This window comes from Lycium barbarum, chromosome 9 (assembly GCF_019175385.1).
Source record: "Lycium barbarum isolate Lr01 chromosome 9, ASM1917538v2, whole genome shotgun sequence".
Taxonomy (NCBI): Eukaryota; Viridiplantae; Streptophyta; class Magnoliopsida; order Solanales; family Solanaceae; genus Lycium; species Lycium barbarum.
This window is the reverse complement of record NC_083345.1, coordinates 107,835,256-107,842,048: the sequence shown is the minus strand read 5'-3', so window position 1 is coordinate 107,842,048 and position 6,793 is coordinate 107,835,256. Positions and strand designations below refer to the sequence as shown.

Below are 6,793 nucleotides of genomic sequence, written 5' to 3'. Positions count from 1 at the left end.
GATTCATAGAAGTGTGCCAAATATTTGAAACATCCTAAAATGGAAAATGCATAACCCAAAAATGGTCGAGCCTCAGAGAAGTGTCATGTTTTTGGACAAATGTCATCCCATGGTTGCCAACAAATGCCACTCCCTCTCATAAAACTATATTACAAAATCAACGAATATAAAAATTGGACAAGACCAACTTTGAACAAAGTGTGTAAGAGATTATAAATAAGAGGAAAAGGAAAAGAAAAGGTAGCTTCATTTGCTTGAAAGTGTACGTGTATACTACAACAGGCGTTTGCTTGGACTTCAAAAATTTGGAGACGGTGCCATAGTAGAAACGGTGCCATAGCTAGGGGTTAGAAACGGTGGAATAGTGGGAATTGATTAGGATCCTTTTCGTAGGATTAGTTTTTTTTGATAAATAGATTAACTAAAAAAATTTAAATGAATATTTTCGTAATTTAACTTTTACGTTGGGAGTTCATACTTTGCTTTCAATAGAAGTATAGATATAGCTAAACTCCCTATATTTTACTATTATATAGAAATGTGAAGCCATGAACGACCATGGCATTTTTGCAAATCTAACTTCATTTGAGGGCAAATAGTAATAGCATCATCAGTGGCTAAATGAAACTGTAGAAGAATCCTTTTTCCATTTACATCTCTAACAGAGAAAAAAGAATTAATAGATGCATAACTATTCTCTTCATCTTCCAAGGTAGTTTATCCGCTGTTCCATCTCCTTTATTCTAGATTCTTTCAGTTGCAAGATAAATTCTCATCCAACTTTTCCTTTCCTCTTTTGTTCGCTATGTTTATAACTCCTCCGGATAAAAAAAAAAAAGTCCATTTCCTTTATTCTAGATTATTTCAGTTGCAAGATAAATTCTCATCCAACTTTTCCTTTCCTCTTTTGTTCGCTATGTTTATAACTCCTCCGGATAAAAAAAAAAAATCCATTTAGCCTTTTCTTTCTTACATAAAAAAGAATCCACTTAGCAAATCAAGAAAAAATTAATTTTATTTTTTCATGTTTACCCTTATATGATCAAATTTTAATGCACATTTAATTAGGGTAACTTAGCCAAATTACCTATAGGAGTTAATATTTTTTGGTGTGCAAATGACTAAGTGGACGTTTTTTTTATCCGGACGGATTAATGTTTTTCTTCTTTGAAAGGAGGTTTGGTATGTGTAAATTGTTGATTGGGGGTAGATAACCATGAACAAACAAATTATAGTAGTAATTTCAGACTTCTTTTTTAAACTAATAGTCCCGTCACTTTCTTCCATCCACTCTTCTCTGTTAATACGTTTGATCGAAACATTTTAGCTACATATTAATTGTAAAATTTATAGTTATGGATGGTCATGTTTTAAAATATTCTGCTCAAAATCATCGCATTAGTTCTTTTTTTAATGTAGAACTATTTTGATTGGTGTTACTTCAGTATAGCTTGACTAAAGAGTAATCATGGATTCAGTGTTCCTTTGTCCCCTGTTTTGACACGATAAGAAAGAAATTTGAGTTCTTAATGCTTCTCCATGCTCATCGAGATGAACCAATGTCAGTCTGTTTTACTCCCAAGCACACCAAGTTCTTGATGGAGCACATTCTAAGTCTCGGCTGAGAACTTTGATTGATTGTATGTATTCACGCAGTCTGTTGATAATGAAGTATTTGCAATTACTTGAAAATTTGAACCTCTGCACTGTCGATGTTCATTGAAAACTTCCCTCATATTTTGCATTAGTTAGTTAGTTTGATATTTCCTCAGACTATTTGATTGTGATTGGGAATTTCTGGAAGATGAATAAATCACGGATAATATAGTTTCTTGGTTGGTAATCTTTTCTGATATGATAAATTGATAATAGAGAGAGGTGACATTATTAGGGCTTTGCATATTGCGGGTAAAACTGATAAATCAAACCAGAAAAGTTTTACTGGTTTACCGATATCGGGTTTTTGGTTTGATAGCTCAGAAATGGTTTAGAGTTATTTGACTATCTGCTCCATTACCTACTTAATGTCACTTTATCACACAAATATTGATGTGCTGCAGTGCAGGCCTTGAACTTCTCTACTGAAATAACCTGTCAATTAATGCTAACTTGTTATCTATGAAAGCTAGATTACATATAAACAGATAAAGAAAGGTTTGGATAGCATAAACTGATCTGACTTACATGCTTGACATGAGAAAAGTGAGACAATAATAAGCTACATGTATTGAACATTGCTTTGCCATAGAATGTTTGGTTCCTTTTTTTTTTTTCTTATATCTCTTCTATAAGCTACATCACTGAGTTAGTCTAAACCCAAATTTGATGAGCTTATTTGACAAGAAGTAAGGAGATTTAAGAGCCTATTTGATTAAGATTTATTAGACTAATTATTTAGTAACTTCCATGTCAAAAGCCATGTCAGGGGAGAGATGCCATCAACTTGGACAATTAATTCAAGCAAGTTGGTGTAGTTTAATATAGGCAGCATCCTGATTTCTAGATACTTCAATTATGTGAAAAATAAATGTCCAGCCAGTATCCGTTGGAGCTATAAATGAGCCGTCTAGGAACTATAAGCGATATGCTATTGGTAGGTTATCAGTTTAGCGTATTTAAAAATCAAAGACCGATATGTCCAACGATAACATTCAAAACTGAACCGAACCGACCGATAAGCAGCCCTAGGTGGCAAGATAAGCCTTTTAGCTCTCCTCTTGTGCTGTATTAGTTACACATTTGTGATAGATTATTCTAAGCTGGTATTATTATGAAGAATCACATAGAGCATTAAATTGAATCTCTTCTTTCTTCTCAGGAGGGAGAATGTACAACTTCATAGTGAGAACTTCATGCGTGCTTTTTGTTTCCTTGAAGCGGAGCTAGAAAGACATGGATTGAGTTGTTATGGCCAGTATGAACAACTCTTTTTTTTTTGCTTATGTTAGCTATTGGGAGTTTACTTTTATCTCAACTGCAAATGATTAGAAAATCAATTTGATTGAAATCCTTTGTGATTTTCATATTTTCACCTCAAGATCCTTTTTAACTTTCACCTATTTTTTCTAAATCTGACAATTCCTTTGAACTTGAATAAATTGTGGAAGCGTAGTGCAATAAGACCTTATTACTATTGGACACCTCGAAAGAAAATAATACTTTTCGTTTCCTTTTTAATATTTGTGTTTGTATACCATTTTGAATGTATTTTGCCTAGCCATTATGAGACAAATAGTCTTGTGGTTGAATGATTCTCCATGTATTTGAGGTTGGCTATTGGAATTACAAGAGTTGGCTTGCTTTGTTGTTTCAAAATTTTTTGGGTAATTTACAAGACAACATTTGTGACAGTGGCTCAACTGGAGCTATGTCTTATTATCAAGTCACGGAGAAGAAGCCCGCTTGATTATTATGCTTCAACTACTTTATGAAATCAAGGCAGTTAACTGTTCTGGTATGTTCCTTTATTCATGTTCTTTTAAGAAATAGCTCCCATATTTTAATGTAGCTGAATTCTAGAATGCTGTAAGAATTGTTGAAACTGCCAACATTGATTCAGTGCAAGTCTGGTCCCTAATTTGTCATTTGGTCTGATATTTATGTCTTAGTACATGATGTTTTGTAATGAGATCTATTTCAGGATCACAACCATTATACCTCAAGGAGTTGATAGCTCCTACACCTACGAGGATATAAACATTTTAATTTAAGAGTTACACAGACCATTAGGTGGTTCTGAATCTTTGTATTAACTCATTGATGACTTCATTTTATCACATAATTGAGCCTTAGAATGTTACTCGAATCTTATAAGTTCCAATGTTTGAAGCATAATTTCATTTGCTCTACATGCATGGTATACAACGAGATGTTTCAGCCTTCAGGATAGAGCTTTTGTTTTATTTTGTTGTTCTAAGAATCAAATAGAAATTCTTTTGGAGTTGAACTTTTTAAAGTTCTTTCTTTTCTTTTACATTTTGGATTAATGAATCGTAAGAAAGTGTTTGTGTTGTGAATAACTGGTTTGGCAAGATCTAATTGCAAAATGACTCTGGCTTATCTCTTTGCAAAATCTCTCTCTCCACCTATGTTTAGTGTGTGTCTGTAATCTAAAGCCAAGAACTTCTCTTTGTATATATTTTCTCAGTTTTCTTATTAAAAATATACACTTCCTCTTGTTGTCTGTTCAAGGCATGTACTGAGTGTAATTCTCAGTACATTAAATAACTTGCTTTAACTGAAGATCTGGAATAATACAGATAACCATTATGATAAGAGGGTATAGGAAGTTAAACTACCAGGACCAGTTCTAAGAAATTTTAAAAACTTCCATTACATCTCTAAGATATTGTAGAATTTTGGATCTTCTATGGCAATGAATTGACTAGGGATCTCATAGATTGAATTGCGTATAAAAATCTATGTTGATGATGTTAGATCTTTTCTTAATTTTATGATCGATCAAGCCTTCTTGAAAGAAAGAACCACGCAATTAGAAAGAAGTTTTATTACTTGTTGATTACAAAGCTAATAACCTGAATCATTGAAAAAATAAAGCAATACTTCCATATCTTTTCTCTGAGGGGAAGACATGAAAACTAGACAACATATTCCTCAAAGAAAGGACATGAAAATTAGATAGATAATGCATGGCCTGAGTCCATCTCCTAAATCTGTTTTTTCTCAATGTCTTTTTTCTACGTAACTCTACTTTGTGACAATGTTGATTGAAGTTAGGCCCCGGTAAGTAAATCTTTTAGCTCTTTGGCTTTTAGTTTGTAAATAATACTACCTAAAACTATTATATGGAATATGCGGAGTGAGGAGTTTTTTTCTTTTTGGTTTGTGGCTAAAACTATCATATGGAATATTAGTATGACATAAGTCTTGTATCACTGTTCTTATGGGCACTTATGGATTATTGTTCAGCTCTTCAAACTTTTGAACTTATCAAATTCTTCTTTTGTTCGCAGAGGGTAAGAACTACATGAAGGAATAGCTTTCATTTCTTTCAAGATCAAGAACTACATGTAGCAATATCTTTCAAGATCAAGAACTACATGTAGCAATATCTTTCATCTCTTTCAGATTTGGAAACTGTTAGAGCTCTGGAACAGCTGTGATCCACATTGCATTTCCTTGGATAGATTTTTTGAGACTGAGTTGTTAGAATGTTCTTCTTCTGTGCCTCAAAAAGTCGAGTTTGACTTTTGATCAACTTCTTTGAATTATTTATTTGTTTAGATTATCTTGAACATTCACATGCTGTCTTTTTAATCACTGGAAGGATATGAACTTGTTCTGCATTCTCAACTTAAACAAGTCCTTATATTGAAAAAGCCATTTAGTCCTCAATAAAAGTATATTGCGTGAAAACGCATGCCAAGAATATCAGATTTCATAGCTTTCTTCTTCCATGTAATATCAGAAATTGGTTAAGCATAAAAAATCACACATATTTTATATTTGTTTCTTATATCTTTGTAATCTACATCTTTAAATGTTCCTTTGCTATTTGCTAAGGGCTAATTTATGCCTTACGTTTGTATTTTTCAATTCATAATAACATAACAATATAGTGTAGGATCTGACACAAATAAAGAGAAAATGAGCCAGCCTCATCTAGTCGAAGTTATAAAGATCCAGATAAAAAGAGATCAATGCTAAAAGGGTTAGCTATAATCTAATAGGAGAGGATTCCCAGTACTATGGGAATCACATCCTATACATGATTTTAAATTAAAAAGGATGAGATCAACACGGTTAATGTGAGAATAAAAAAACAAAAATGATAAGGAGTTGATTTTGACACGATCAGACATAATCCTTTGCTGTAAGCCAGCAACGATGTGACCCAAATAAACCTTCACGAACTCCTCGAGTCGATGAAACATTATTTGTCATGATATCAACCGAAAATTACTTGTGACACATGGCTTCTGTTAATTTACTGATAAATTCATCTTCACTATTAGGATTTAAGAGTGTGCGTCCAGCTCATTTAATTAAAAGCTTAAATTGTTAGATATAACACACTTCTACTTATATAATTTTATCTTCAACATATCCCCACATGTGCAAACCTATTTTTTTTCATGGGTCAAGTACGTGAGTTTTTTTTTTCCAGATAGGTGGCGAAGAGATTTGAATTCAGGGTCTGTATGCCATGGGTCAAGTACGTGAAGGTAATTTTTAGATAGCTGGCGATAAGATTTGAATTCAGGGCATGTTTGCTCTGACACCATGCTGAAGTTTGTCTGACCAACATATTTTTCTTTATTTTATTATATTTTCAACACTCACAAACAATATGATCTACTTGATGAAATAAAGTTTAACAATTTTTTATTTATATGGTAATGTTGGGATTAACTCCCGTGCATCTCAACTCTTTCAAACCTGTCATCTCCTACCAACATATAGACAACGAAAACTCTACCTTTCAAGGATTAGGAAAATAGAAAGAAATATCCTATCATATTTTGTCTCTTTTTCTCATCCAATGTCTCAAACTCGCATTGGAGCCCGATTAATAGTCTGATTCGCCAAGCTTATTTTTCTTTAAAAGTGCTTATTTATTTCAATAAGTGCTTATTTCTGAAAAGTGAGGTGTTTGACCAAGCTTTTTGGAGAAAAGAAATGCTTCTGGGGACCGGAGTAGCAGAAACAGTTTTTCAGAAGCTAAAAGAAATTGCTTCTGCCCAAAAGCACTTTTTGAAAAGCAATTTGGAGAAAAATACACTTACAATCACTTTTTAAAACCTTGGCCAAATACAAATTGCTGCTTAAAAGT

The 6,793-nt window shown here is 32.9% G+C and overlaps 1 long non-coding RNA gene across 3 annotated transcripts; it reads left to right on the top strand.

Moving 5' to 3' along the window:
- Positions 1 to 555: 555 nt before the first annotated feature.
- LOC132609315 (uncharacterized) lies at positions 556 to 5,389 on the top strand. 3 transcript variants are annotated; one of them, XR_009570794.1, is made up of 4 exons: positions 556 to 712; positions 2,819 to 2,914; positions 3,352 to 3,454; positions 4,974 to 5,389. It is a non-coding gene; the product is annotated as an uncharacterized LOC132609315 (long non-coding RNA). The 3 variants fall into 3 exon arrangements; XR_009570796.1 differs by lacking the exon at positions 556 to 712 and adding an exon at positions 739 to 1,640; XR_009570795.1 differs by lacking the exon at positions 556 to 712 and adding an exon at positions 726 to 1,640 and having other exon boundaries at positions 2,819 to 3,454.
- The last annotated feature ends 1,404 nt before the right edge of the window (positions 5,390 to 6,793 follow it).